Consider the following 14,893-nt stretch of genomic DNA (forward strand, 5'->3'; position numbering starts at 1 on the left):
AGACCCAACTAAAAGGTGAGTAGATTGTAGTTGCTAAAAGTTATATAACCAATGTATACAATAGGCAAATTAATAGATTCAGTGAAGCAAAGAGATTTGGAATTATAGCACCTTTACTTTTTTCTGTCTTTCATTCTAAAAGGTGTGAACAATAGACTTGAAGTTAAATTCAGTGTCTGAAGTAAGCACTCCACTATGTTAACCTAGCAGCAAAAAGAACAGTAAACATGTATCATGAAAATAATCTTTCAGGATTCTTCAGAGCATAAGACGATTGCTCATTTTGAGGTGAAGCCCTCACTCTTTAGCCACCTTCTGTTGTTTTTCCAGATCTAAATTGGTTTTCTTCCAGAGAACAACCTGCTTTCTAAATCAAATGAGCACACCTGCTGTGTATACTAACTGTATTTCTGTGTCAAGGGGCACCCCATATATGCTAGAGTTGTTGAAAAGACAAATGGAAAAGACATCTTGATTTGGCAAGATGCTCTTGCCAATAAAGAACAAACGGAAAGGACCCACATGAAGGCTGTAAAGCTTATCCAAAAAAGTGATCACACACACACAAGCGAATGGTATTACTTTAAAAGCTCTAAAAAAAAAAAAAAAAAAAAAAAAAAAAAAAGTCTCTGGAATACCTAGCAGGCAAATGAGGAATTTTTGTTTGTTTGTTGTTGGCTAAGGCTTTTTCATTGCGTTTTACAGCATAATATGAGGCCTAGGAACACTAGGCAATATTACTTTGTACTAGAGTTTAAGACTTGGTAAGTGTCTGTATTTTGCATAAAGCTATTGGATGAGGCTGTGCTTTCTGGCATAGCTTGCTACTGTTTGATAGCATTTTAAAAGCATACTGTGCTTGAACTATCAACACACAATAATTGTTAGCTTTATGCTCCACTAGTTACTTTGTTATGTGCAATGGAGTAATTGCTATGAAGTTTTGTATTGTGGCACTTTTGTCACAGTTGCTTATTAGATATGGAGCCTTATTTTGAACTTTTTATTTGCTTTCTTTGCTGTCCCTTCCACAACATTAATAATGTACTGCAATTTAATTGAAAATTGGGCTAGAAAACATTAAAGGAAATTTCAGTGATTCCAGTCATTAAAGATTTACCCTTTCTGGCACGTAAGTGGGGTTCTTTACTGAGCACTTATTTATTTGATTTGTGCTTCAAACATGTATGGATTTAAATCCATTTCATTAAATAAAGCACTGGGCAAAAAGTAGTTATCTAGTGGGTTTTTCTTGCAATCATCTCAAAACACTAGCATTATGACATGGGAACTACTGTGCATCACAGAAAAGAATGGGAAAATAAAGCATCTATCTAATACTTAAGAAAATACTAAGTACTAAAATAGATTTTTAAAAGCAGATTCAGATGGTGAAAAAGGAATTTAAACTCGGGTTTCAAGGTGTAAACTAGATAATTAAAGTTCATACTTAAAATTAGGACTGTACTTACTGTTTGTTGATTTTGGGGGGCTAGGAAGCAAAATGTATGCTAAAGATGAGTGAGAATTCGTTTTTCACAAAACACGTCTCAGTTACATTTATTGTAAAGTTGATTATTTCTTTGATCCTAAAATGTTGATTTCTTTGGTCTTAATTTCTTAAGGTTAATGAACAGATCAATATTCTTAATGAACTGACCAATTTTCCTAGGAAGTGGATTTTGTTTAATTATTAGCAGGAGAAGTGGGACAGCAGGGACTATAGGACAAAAGTGTTTTTGGGCCATCTGGTTTGGTCCAGGGACCAAGGGAACTCTTCAAGCAACTTTAGCATGCCTGCTAGGGAGAGATAGCTACATACACAAAAGATAACAATAGATGTCTTCCAGGTAGCTCTGGCATCAGAAACACACACGGTGAGCCACAGGCACAGTCCCCAGCACCCACTGTAGCCACCACCATGGCACATCACAGACCCTAATGAACCTGGAGCTCCTGCAGGCAGATGCAGCTCTGCATGCCCAGTGCAGCAGAGATTTCTGGTGCTTCTCACTGGTTTCAGGGACAGTAATGATGGGCTACTTGTCTGCAGGACATGAGTCATGGAAAGGGTCTGTGTCACCAAGTAGCAGACCTGTGAGAAGTCAGAGGGCTGTGAAACATCATGGATTTAGAAACTCAGTTGTCTTTGTGAGGCAAACAAAATAGTTTTGATTAAAAGAGATAGGTTATGATTAAAATAATTCTTAACTTTTTCCTACTTCTTGCTAGTTTTTGAATTTTTTTGGTTATTAATTTCCCCTCTGATTTTAGCTGTCGTAATTTCCTATTTTACGGGAACTGTTTCTGTCCACAACATATTCAAAACAACTAGCTCAGTCCCTAGAACTCCAGGTTCTCCATTCCCTAGTGAGAATCTTTGAGAAATATAAATTAAAATTAGTTTCAGTGCTTTGAATTAATTATTCCATTTATTGGTTATTATCTTGCTTTGTGGTTTTACGTGCCTCTGAACTGTAGATGGAATTAGAAAAGAGAGAATCAACTAATTAATCTTGGGCTTCCAAAAGAGACAAAAGTGTTTGAAAGATAGGAAGAAAGTAAAGTAAAACTTCATCAAACTGAAAAAAACCCCAAAACTTAAAACTCAAAAAAAAAAAAAAAACCCACCCCAAAAAAACAACCATTTAAAAGATCATACAGTTATATAAAGCATAAATTTAGTTCATGTTTATGCACTGCAATTATTCAGCATCTGTGGGTATCTCTATATTTGTATGTATAGAAATCTAATGCATTGGCAGAAAATGTCATGTTTCTACAGCACTCCAGAGATTATTAATAAAATATTTAATTCGGGAGGTTGCAATTTCATTTCCTAAATTATTTCACTGACCTTTTCCTAACTTATGTTGGTTCACAGTGGACGCATGAGCACTGCCAAAAAATAGAAATACACCTTTTACCAGTCACAGAAAAAAAAAAAGATAGGTGTTCAGAATCAGGTACTATTCAAAATAGGCATCGAGGACAAAAATTTTAGAATGGGCACATATTGTGAAAATAATTCTTATACTCAAGTAACATATGCTGTGTGTCTAAAATGAAGTATAGCAAATGAGGATCTAGCAGAGATATTGGATAGTCATTCTGTGCAGAGTAGCACCAAGCTGGGTATGAGACTCACTAGTTTGACTCATGTCACAGCATTAAAAAAAAAATAATCTGTTGAAAGAAATCATGTCCTATTAACTTTGCCAAGCTGCATCTTGACTCTGTGTCGTATCTGATAAAGCTTAGTTTGGTTTAGGCTGGATCTAGGCTGAAGCTGGACATGAATTTTGCAATGCACATCTCATGGTGATGCCAATCATGGACTTCCTAGCCAGTGCCTCCACAGCTGTCGACATCTCTTCCTATTTCATGGTGAGGACACGTCATGGAGCAACAAAGCTTTTTCTTAAACCCATGTCTGTACCAGTTCTGCTCTGGGTTATGTGTGTAAATCTGTACCTACTTGCACTTTTAAAATATGTTTCCTCCTACCACAAGCTATATCTATAAAACCATCTGTAGAGGCCCTTCCCATTAAGGGTGGGCTGTCACACCATCTCACCTAAAACATAGTATACCACCAGCACCACCTGTAATAAGATATCTTTCTTTATGTTTGAAAACAGAAGTGAAGGGGGCTTATGTTTGCCTGTAGTTAAATCACATTGGTTTATATGAAAAAAAAGAACAGTGTCTCTGGATACAGAAAGACATATGCAGTTTATGCAAAATACTGATAATTTTAAAGATGTAAATGCACATTACCTAAATTATAGCATTCCTGGAAGATTATGCTATACAGGAAACACATCATGTTTTGCAGTCTTCTTACAGTCCTTCTGATTTCATAGAAGATCTATCAATAAACTGTTCTGAAAGGGATTTTTTTCTTTAAACTAATTGATAATTATTTGAAGAGGTCTAAGGCTCAGCAAAATTGTGGTCTGGCAAAGCTCCAAACTGAATTAATAAACACATCCAGAACTGACTATGCACTAAAATATTCCAGTTGTAACCCTCTAGCAAGTGGGGTATTTAAGCACAAATAAATGAAGATGCATCTAGATGATCTGGTACTTTGGCTGCAGTAATTTAATGAGTTAAGATTTAATGAAGACCAAGATAATACTCAGTAGAAATATAAAAAAGAAAGCTTCTCTACTAAGTCATAAAGCAAGAGATTTAGGAGCATGCAGAGGGTAATTGTAAATAAATCAAATTAACTCCCAGTGCAATGCATTTTGAAAAGTTCCACTCTGGAATTTATATACATATGACATTATTGTAGAGCAGAAGAAATTATTCTTGAGGTTCTACTTTGCTATTCTTCTGTAGGCACTTAGGCATAAAAAACAAGCTGTACTCACAAGTGTCAGTCTGTAAAATTATTATATGTGTTCATCTCCATTCAAGGAGTTGCATAGGTTCTAATTCTACGTTCCACATAGCAGTGGAGAGTACTTAAAAATAAATTTAAAAAACAGTTTATAGGATTATCTGTTTCCAATATGATCCTAAGGACTTGGAAGTGGGTGGGGGTTTGGGTTTTGGTTAGGTTTTTTTGGTTGTTATTTTTTTTGTTGTTGTTGGTTGGTTGTTTCAATTTTTTCTTTTTAATTGTATTTTTATTATAAGTCAGATTAATACCAACATAGTTTTTTAAAGACTTTGATTAGAAATTTGGAGTGATTCAACCTGCATCTTTTTCTTAAAGTATGAGTACTAGAACTATCAGAAGAACTATGACTGACTAGCTAAGGTTATGCTTGAATGCAAGTTAAAACAGCATAACTGGAGTAACATGTCCATGTATTCTTAAGGCTGGCATAGTCTCCTCTCACTCCTGTGGTCTTCTACCTAAAGTCAGACAAGACAGAACAAACAAGCAGTGTTTATTCTCACTTCTCAAGAACAGCTTTTTTAAAAATCAGAACAAATGAAAACACATACATTCCATAAGCAGTGGTCAAGTAAAAATTAATATTGAAAAAACACCACATCAGTCACATTAGTATACTGTCAGGCCAATCTTCTACCTCAAGACACTTTCATTTAGGAGCACACTTCCCATCCCTTATCTGGGTTTGAAAGGCCATTTCTCTGGGCAGGTTTAAAAATGTAAACTGCATTCTCCCAAAATCTTCCATTAATCTTATAATTGGAACATCACTTTTCTTAAAATATTTCTATATTTGTGTTTCCCTTGGTAATCCTCAATAGTCATTTTTCCTCAGTTCCTGGGATCATTCAATCTCCCCTACCCTAACTCTGGAGATTTCTATAGCCTTCTTTTTTAGCTTCTCTTCCTACATGTTCATTTTGCAGTCCAGACAGTAGAAAAAAGACATGAACCCTTGACTCATTCTCCCAGTAACCCTTTTTTCAGGCTAACTGACAATAATTCAGATGGTCTGGTTTGCATACTTATTTAAGAATATAATGAAGTGCAATCTGAGAATCCTTATTCTTTTTGAAGAAAATCTAGGATCATTGTCTCAGGCTTGGACATCTGAAGCTGAGTGAAATGAATTGCACTCTGTGTAGCTTAACTTTTAGTCCATTGCACAGTAGTTGTGTTATCCAAAAGTCAGCTGTTAAACTGCCCAGAGAAGATTTTGCTGATGCTTCTATTTCTTCACACTTTATCAACTGACAATCAAATTTTTCCCTTTCCCATTTTTTTTTTAATCTAACATTTTAACCACTTTAAATACATCACACCTTGATATTTTCATACATTATTTTCACATTCATCAGAGTGATTTGTGCATCATGATAAAGCCTTGGCAATAAATGCATTATCACCTTTTATTTTAAAACAAAACTCAAAGAGGGTAGGTTTATATTAGATATTAGGAAGAAATTCTTTACTGTGGGGATGGTGAAACACTGAAACAAATGGCCCAGAAAAGCTGTGGGTTCCTCTTTCCTGGAAGTGTTCAAGGCCAGGTTGGATGAAGTTCTGAGCATCCTGGTCTAATGGAAGGTTTCCTGCCATGGGGCTTTGGAACTAGAAGTTCTTTCAGGTCATTTGCAACACAAACTATTCTGTGATTCTGTGATTCCACCATCTATGGTGTATAACAATTTAAAACACTGAAACTTTTAAACAGGTACTAGGCCTAAGGAAATCTAGAATCAAAAAATTAAGAAACACTCCAACAACACAACAACCTGAAATTACACAAAGATAAGTGCATAAGATCATTGTTAAATATATTTCTTACAGTGCACGGTGGGGTCTATGTGTCTGAAGTATCCCCACTGCAAATGTAATGGAGTAACAAGCCGCCTTCAAAAACATGCCAAGGGGCTAGGCAAAATACTGCACATGGCAAGACATAGTACTGGTAAGAAGGCATAGTTCCTAGATGGGAATGACCACAAGTGAACTAACCCCACTTATTCTGGCAACAGTGAAGCCCCCCACAGCAAAATGAGAAAGTCTTTCTAGAGAGAGGGAGTGTGTCTCTAGCTGAGGGTTCCTGAAAAGATTACAATTGGCTGTTCAAGTAACCTGGTCTAGTGGAAGATATCCTTGCTCATAGATGGCAGGGGGCAGCAGGGTAGGAAATAGTTATTGAGTCCCTTCTAATCCAATCTATTCTATATTTTTATGCCATTTCCATGATGCTGAAAGTGCCTCCTGAGGAATTCTTGCTCTGAAAACAGGAAGGTTACCTCTCCTGTTGCCTAGATCTTTAGATGTTATCCAGGTCTACTTACAGAGTAAGAGCAGCTCTCTGATATTCCCATTCAAGTTTTACTAACCCGGAATAGGCTTAATACTGCACGTGTCTTTGCACCACATGTGTATACTGCATACACTGAAAACATTGGGATGAGAATCAGATCATGCCTGTACTGCTTCTGGAGGCACATTTTGCAACATGGGATCAAGGTTTGGCACACTATGGGTCAATAAAGAGCCAGCGTCTGAGCCTGATCCTTGGGGATAGATTAGGGGTCACGTCTTTCGCTGGTTCTGTATTTGGACATTTCCAACAGCTCTGTTGAATACAGACCTATGGAGAGGTTTACTCTATGCTGAGCTGATGGAAGCCATCTATATATGCCATATGGAATCAAGGCCCAGGTTTGGTTCCTGACACTCTCTGTTACATGTTTTAGACATAAATCTGTAACTTCAAATGTGACTGTGTCCATCTGCATAGCAATCTGCTCTGACAAGGGTAAAGCAAACAGAGTGAGAAAGCTAAGAAATATTTCAGTATGCTGTAATCTAGATTAAGATGGGTTTCCTCTTCTTGTCTTGCTATCTAGATGGTTTACTCAAAAAGAAAGTAAAGTGCCTAAGTAAAGCACAATGTAAAGGATGAGCAACCTGGTCACTGGTAAACAGAGAAGCTGGCAGAGTTGCAGCTGGAAGACAAAAGCAGGATTTTACAGAATTAAGAGAGGTATCAGGCAGACACACATGCACAGGACAAAAGTTTTTGAAGCAAGAGAGAGCAACACAGGGTGATAATCACAAGAACTACCAAAACAGTATGTGTAATTGCTATTGTATCTCAGTTTTTGAAAACCATCATTTTTTATCATAGCAGCAGTGACTTGCAGAGAGGCTGCAGGGATAAGACACACACTTACCCTGACCTGGCATAGATGTCTCAACTGACATCTACACTGCAGACACCTAAATATGCATTACTGAACTCCAGCTTTAAAATTAGCTGAGGTAAATTCTGTCCTGAAAAACATATTCTTCAGCTAAAATATCGCAAAGATAAAATTTGGTAAATTTAATCTTGTCTAGCTAAGGTTAAGGGAAGCCTTACTTAGGTAGAAGAAACAACATGATAGAGGAAACAATAAAAAAAGCCCCAACTGTCAATATGAGAACATGGCCTCATTTAAATAAAAGGAGACTCTAGTCTTGAGCAGTAGAGAGGTACATATTGAAAAGTTGACAATTCTTCCATTAAACCCAGTGCGTTTTATCTTTGCATCTGGCACGGTGCATTACATTTATTTTGACAGAAGCTGAGATATTGGGAGTATGCATAACACAATAAAATCCAACATCAAGATGAGTTGCTGAAAGGTAAACTCATTAAACCAAATGAAATCCATCTTACTAAACAAGGTTCAAAGGGAAGGCAGAAAGCAATCTAGGAAAATATTAATGAAATAGGTTAGCTTTCTAGGGAGTAAAACAATAATTTGTCCAAACAAGAAGAAAAAATACTATTATTGCTAACACTTCTGCTACAGTTTTTTTCAACATATGTGAGTAGTTTTACAATATGTTCTTGTGATGTGGAGTCAGGGCAGGAAAAAAAAAGTAAAATGATGAGTGCGAGGTAAAACTGATTGTGCATGAGATGAATGCTTTCCATTCCTCCCAGTAGTGCAGTTGAGGGTAAGTGCAAGCAAACAGACTTTATTCACTTCTAAATTGAGCAGAAGACGGTTTATTTGTTTACTGTATTATAGGAACACATGCAATTTAGCTAATGTGCTTTTTTGTTGTTGGTTTGCTTTGGTTTTGCATTGGGTTTTTTAATGTCTTTAAATTTGTGCTACTGCAGGTCTCCCTGGGAAAGAGCTTTGTCTAACAATGCCTCAAGGAAGAAGTGCATCGAGGCTGTGAATGTCTGCATGAAGTAACTATTTGCAAAGAGTAATTTTTGAGGAAGGCTACATTTAGTGGTCCTAACTAACAACTGGTTGATAATTCTGTTGAGGAAACTCTTTGTAAAGTGCCCTGTGCCTTTTCCCCCAATGTTTTTATGCAGTTCATGTAAATCTCTACTTTTAACAGCATGTAAGGAAGTGAATTCCCTGAAGTTACAGGAAATTGCTATCTGAGGAAAGAAGCAACCCTCAAAAGAAAAGCAGTTTTACTTCTTTCTTGTACCAGGGTTTAGTCCATTTCACCAGAAATCAAGCTTGATTTGTTCAACAGTATAAGGAAAATGCCCAGTTAGAGAGAGGGGGTCCCTCATCTTATCTAAAACATTAGTTTAGACAGAAATTCTCACCTGGTAAAAACAGTATTGTCAGTACATCTACAGTAACTGAAGTTTAATAAATTATAATTTCAATAAAATTGAGTTGAACATTAGTTCAATTTAATAATAAATTTAAATAGTTGTACATTCTTTGAGTTCTTATTCATATATGAAAGTATGCAGCAACAGTATTTGTATGTGAAACTATTTGTTGCCAAAGATGAGAAAGAGTTACAAGAATGGGCAGTGCAAAATGAGGTATATACATCAAATAAAATGTCAAAGTTTACTGTGCTGGTAAATCCTCCCAGTTCATTTGATTTCATGACTCCTCAGATTACTTTTCAAAATCCTGTATTGTCAGTTATGTCAGCAATACACAGATTAAATTTCATTGCTGGCAAACATTGACATGAAGGAATTTAACCTCAAAGGTGAATATTATGTAAAATATATTAAACATTTTCAATGTATTTTTTGTGATTAATTAAAAATAAATTTAAAATTGCCTTTAAAAATAAGCAGGATGTCTTCATCTGAAGTTATGGGCCACAATTATAGCAACATATCCTGGTTTTGATTGTTCAAGATTATTAAAGCTTTTTTTTTTTTTTGGGGGGGGGGTGGGGTGAGGGAGACTATTGTAAAGGGAAAAAAAGCAACAGTGATTGAAGGTAAAAAAATTCAGAATTTAGGCCATAAATATCTGTTGAACTCTCTCCCAGGTGTAATATTCAATCAGCAGCCATTTATTGTATGTTGGTAACATACATTTATTTTTGTTATGGACACTACTGTAGCGTGAAATTGGAAGAGGATTTCCTTATAGCTGAAATGTATTACAAAAATTTTGTAGTGAAAAAACGAAGTTCTTGCTAGCTGGAAGTTTCTTCCTTTTTTTTTTATATTACTCTTCTCTCTGTTCAGGGACAGGGTAACACTGTATTTCTTTAGTGTGTCTTCACTTCTGGTGTTTTCTTTTGCAGCGTTTGGAGTTAAGTGGAGGGTAAAAACACAGACATTGAACTCCAGCTTCTTATTTGGAGGGCCAAATGTTTAGGTCTTTTTAGGGCTAGACATTTCCTGGCAGCCTGTGTCATACGAGAAACTACTTGGCTTTACAGCCAGTTAAAGGCCAGACACCAGTTATACTGCTTGTTATGTGAGGTTTCTTGTGTTTCACTAGTCCTCAAGGAAGAAAAGAAAGCTGGGAATAGTATTACCCAGCCACTACATGAGGAGTCAACACAGAGAACTGCAGCAGTCTCCTGTGCCTCTGAAATCTGACACACTGTTGGGTCCCTACAGAAAGAGCAGACTAATTCACCCAGGAGTTTGATGGTGACAGCCGTGTGCCAGCATTCACTCCTCATCTCATGTGATGGTCAGAGAAAATTGCCACTACCATAAGCATTCCCAGCGCTCATAATTTATCAGTTTTAAGTAAGAAGTACATAAAAGAGAAAATCTGATAAACTAGATCTATCATCATCTCAAGACATTCAGAAAACTTTGCCTGCATTGTAATAGAGTTTTACAAAATCCTGGGATAATATGCTGAAGTCTGTCTAGATCTTAAGTATTATTTGGGACTTGTCTGTGCCATTTTTTATATACCAATGTTTTTCTAACATTAGGTTTGAGTTGAACTTTTTGGCAACCCATAATTATGTTTTCTTTTATTTTTTAAGTGATAATGTTTAAAATCATTTGTGTTCTGTAAAAATCTAGACAATAACAACTGAGAATCTCAAAAACACCCTGAAGGCAACCGTATCTACAATTCCAAATAATTTTCTTTCTTTGCTACTTTTTAACACCATGCAAGACCTGATACTTACAAATGATTTTGACACAGGTAAGACTGACAATTATGAATTCTATATACTACCAAAGAATAATATAAATGTATAAAAGACACAATTTTTTAAAAAGTTGAAGAGGTCACCACCTTCCTGTCCCAGAAAGTACTTTCAAAAACCCCATTTCATTTGGTTGACAGGTTTTTTTTTCACTTCATCATTCACTACTGGACAGCACTTTGCTTCATTTCTGAATTCCGTCTCTCCCAGATGGTTGTTAATTGATAGGAGATGGCTTTCACATTTACCATTATAGCTGAACTAATGTTCTGAAATTCAGAACTTAAATATTAAAACTATGCATTAGGCAGAAATATCCAGAAGGTTAGACAATGGAATAATTTGTCAGGGGAGAAAAAGTTGACTCATCATTACAACTAGAACTGAAGAACAGGCTAGATAAAACCGATTATTGGGAGATTATAGTACAGGGCAGCTACCAGCTGCCCTCTGTTGCTTCCTGTTTTCTAATTTAGCACGGATAACATGCTATGCATAATAAGGATGATCTGTGATACTCCATAATCCATACCTTGCTATTTTGTGATGTTGGAAACAGAAGAAAAAGCAGCCCAAGCAGTAAACTAACATAAGCAAATGCATGTAATATATAGTTTGCAATAAGTAAAAACTATACTAAAAAATTGCATCCTCCAGCCCTGAGTTTTAACGGCAGTGGTATGTAACAGTGCACAGGGCATGGTTGTCCTTTCTGGGGTGCAGTAGTCCTCACACACATGCATTCAAGCAATTTTATATTAAATGCTCTTACTCACTTCTACAACCTTTATGTTCTAAACAAGTGCAGAGTGTGGGAGAGAGACAACTTTCACAGATATACTGTGCCTGCTGCACTTTTAATTAATTTGTAGATTGAAAATACTACAAGGGAAATATATGGGTGAGAGAACACAGGAAGTATTAAAGAGTTTTTACCACTCTATTATGTACTTTACTTCAAATCTTGTCTCAAAAGAAACACAGAGCTCATTTCATCAAGGAGAGTAACTATAAGTCTCATTTCAGCATATGTCAGTGTAATTAACAGTGTGTTTTCCAGAAAAAAAACTGCCCAGGATTTTAGCATAGTTTCCTTATAACGTCAAGCTTTCCTCCCCAGCACCAACACTGCTCTAATTAAAATGATTATGACATTTCAGGACTCCCCTTTTCTTTATGCATGCTACCTAGATAATACATCTTAATTTAACCTAGATTATTAGTGCTGATATTACAGTGCCCACTGAATTTGCATTAGCCTTTGACTGTGACAGATATTAGACCCCTGCACCACCTTATGTTACACTGTGTAACCGAGCTCTGCCTCCAGCTTTCCCAGTTAATAAAACCCAGGTGGAATTCCTCCCCCATTCATCAATAAATCCTGCCTGTACCATAAAGCTGAGTCCCTTGTGCCGGGGGAGAGAGGCTGTCCAGGCGGAGCATCCCGGCAGGAGCGGTGCCCGCAGTGTGGGCGGGCAGAGCGCAGCCCTGCTCCGGCACGCAGACTGACTGCCGATGAGACCCTGCCTGCCTGCCGCGGGAGAGGAACCTGCCATCGGCCAGCCATCTTCCAAGGTTTTATGTCACCTGCAGAGCCTACATGACAGCTTTATTAATGCCAAGAATTTTGAACCTGGTTCAGCGCCGTGTTAGCGCAGCCCCGTGCCAAGGCGGCCCCACGCAATGGGAAATCCGCAGCTGCCAAGAGCGTGTCCTGCTCCCCGATGGCCCGGGGCGCGGGGACCGTGCCCTCAACCTTCCAGGGGGTCTTCATTTTGAACGTGCCTAGCCGCGACTTTCGGGCAGACACCGTCTCGGCTGGGGCTGTCTTCCTGGCGCTGAGTAGTAGCTCTCAGCTTTTGAACTGGAATTAATGATAGATTTCCCTTCTAGGAAGTTAAACAATGTTTCTGCTTAATTTTCTTTCCTGAGAGGGAACTGTATGACTCAGCTTCAGGCTTTTTTTTTTTTTTTTTTTTTTTTTTTTTCTTTTTCTTTTTTTTTTTTTTTTTTTTTTCCCCTGATAAAAGCCACCAAAACTTTTATTAGAGGAAAGTTTTACATTAGTTGGCTTCTGGAGCATTAAATTATCAGCACTCATTTTGCATATGCACAGCTTTATACATGCACGTATGAAAAAATCTGCATCCAAATTGTTTTTGCATTTGATGACTTTTGTGGACAGAAAGAAAATAATGTACACAAACAGCATCTGTGAGCTCAAATTAAGAATTTGTCACTGCTTTCATTCAAGTTCTTAAGCATGAAAACATTTTGTAAATGACAAGAGGACAGATCTGAATTCCTTCACAAAAGCTAGCACTTTCTTTTTTTTCCTACTTTAGAAAGCTTTTACAACTTAACCCTTGGTGTGCCAAAATTTGTAATTTCTGCCTACATTAAAAAATAAACACATAATTTCAAGACACACACACACAAAAGACTGCAAAAATGAAAACTGTATCAGATGAGACACACATTTTTACATACACCTGTACATATATGTGTGACTAGAACAGCTGAAATCCTGCTAGTTAGGATAAAGTTGATCCATGTATTTGATGACCTTCCATAAACCACCTTTTTTAGCATACAACAGCCCAAAGTTTTTGTTTCTTACCAGGGCCAAAAATTAAGTTACAATCTATTTATGAAAATTTGTCCTCTATGTCTACAATAATTTACTTAAAAACATTGGTTCACAAAACCCTTAGGACCTTTTCTCCTGTAGCTTAAAAAATACTCAAAATAAAATATGATAATGGAAATCTAAAGATCATCTTGAGAACACAGGTACTTACAACTACAGCCAACAGAAATCTTGTCCTTTCTATCATTAAGATTTCTGACAGGAGTACTTCTTGCTGATGCTGGTTCTTTTTTCTTTTTAACTACACTGGCACAGTTGACTGGAGGTAAAATTCAGTGTCAAACAGATCCTGGAGGCACCATACAAAAGTTCAGCATCAGCTATTCTCCACTTCATACAAATATGGCTTCCTTCACCATATAATTCTTATGACTGTTATGTATTCTTATTTCACTCTGTTTTTTCCCCCATAAGAGTTCCTTTCTCACTATACTTGGGATTATCCATTCTTTCCTGTGAAATATGTGCCAGTCCTGATTTGCCATATGAAATTCTCACTGAAGTTGGTGGGATAGTTGGTGGGAAAGATGGGAAAAAAGTTTCTAGCAGGGCCTGTTGCCAATAAGATGAGGGGTAAAGATGGTGGATGACTCAATCCTAGAAACACCCAAGGTGAGAGTGGATGGGGCTCTGGCAAACCTGATCAAGTGGAAGGATCAAGCTAGGATCAAGCTCCTAGCATGGGGTTTGGGCTAGATGGCCTTCTAAGGTCCCTTCAAACCCAAACCATTCTATGATTTCTCTGCACAGGTCAAGCAATTGTAGTAGTCGGAATTTATAAGGGGTCTCTGAAGTCTGGTACCTTCATTGGCAGAATTCATTTATCCACCACCTTCATTCTCTTACTCCAGAAGGAAGGAGCAACTGTGCATCACAAGGTGTTCTTCCTTGCCCCATGCTACTATACATTATGTATACACACATATATGTATATTACCAGCATATATAAATCATGCACTTCATCTAGAAAGCCAGTAAACCTGTAAGTAATCGCTTTCTTTGGTGTTCTTTCTACACTGCACGTTATCTGCCATGTAACTGCTACTCAAACAGTGACAATGTAAAGGGAGGAATTAAACACCTTTTATTGTCTTCACATAATTCTATTTTCCATCCCTTTTAAGCTTTTCCAGATGCAAGTCACTCAGTTTTTTGTGTTTTTCAGCACAGTAATTTGACATTCATTCACAATCAGATGTCAAAGTTATTTTATGTACCTGCTGTATAATTATACAGTTCTCCTTGGTATTGGAAAAGTGTGTATAGTAGAATGAGTTTGCTAAAAATAACATATTTAGAGCTCCTAAAATTTTCTAGATTCCCTTGACAGTAATAGACCTTTCAAGAATATTATCACTCAATACTTACTGTAACTTATTTTTTTCACA

This window comes from Chamaea fasciata, unplaced genomic scaffold (genome assembly GCF_029207755.1).
Source record: "Chamaea fasciata isolate MVZ Bird 193981 ecotype frontalis unplaced genomic scaffold, bChaFas1.0.hap1 SCAF_2, whole genome shotgun sequence".
NCBI classification, from domain to species: domain Eukaryota; kingdom Metazoa; phylum Chordata; class Aves; order Passeriformes; family Sylviidae; genus Chamaea; species Chamaea fasciata.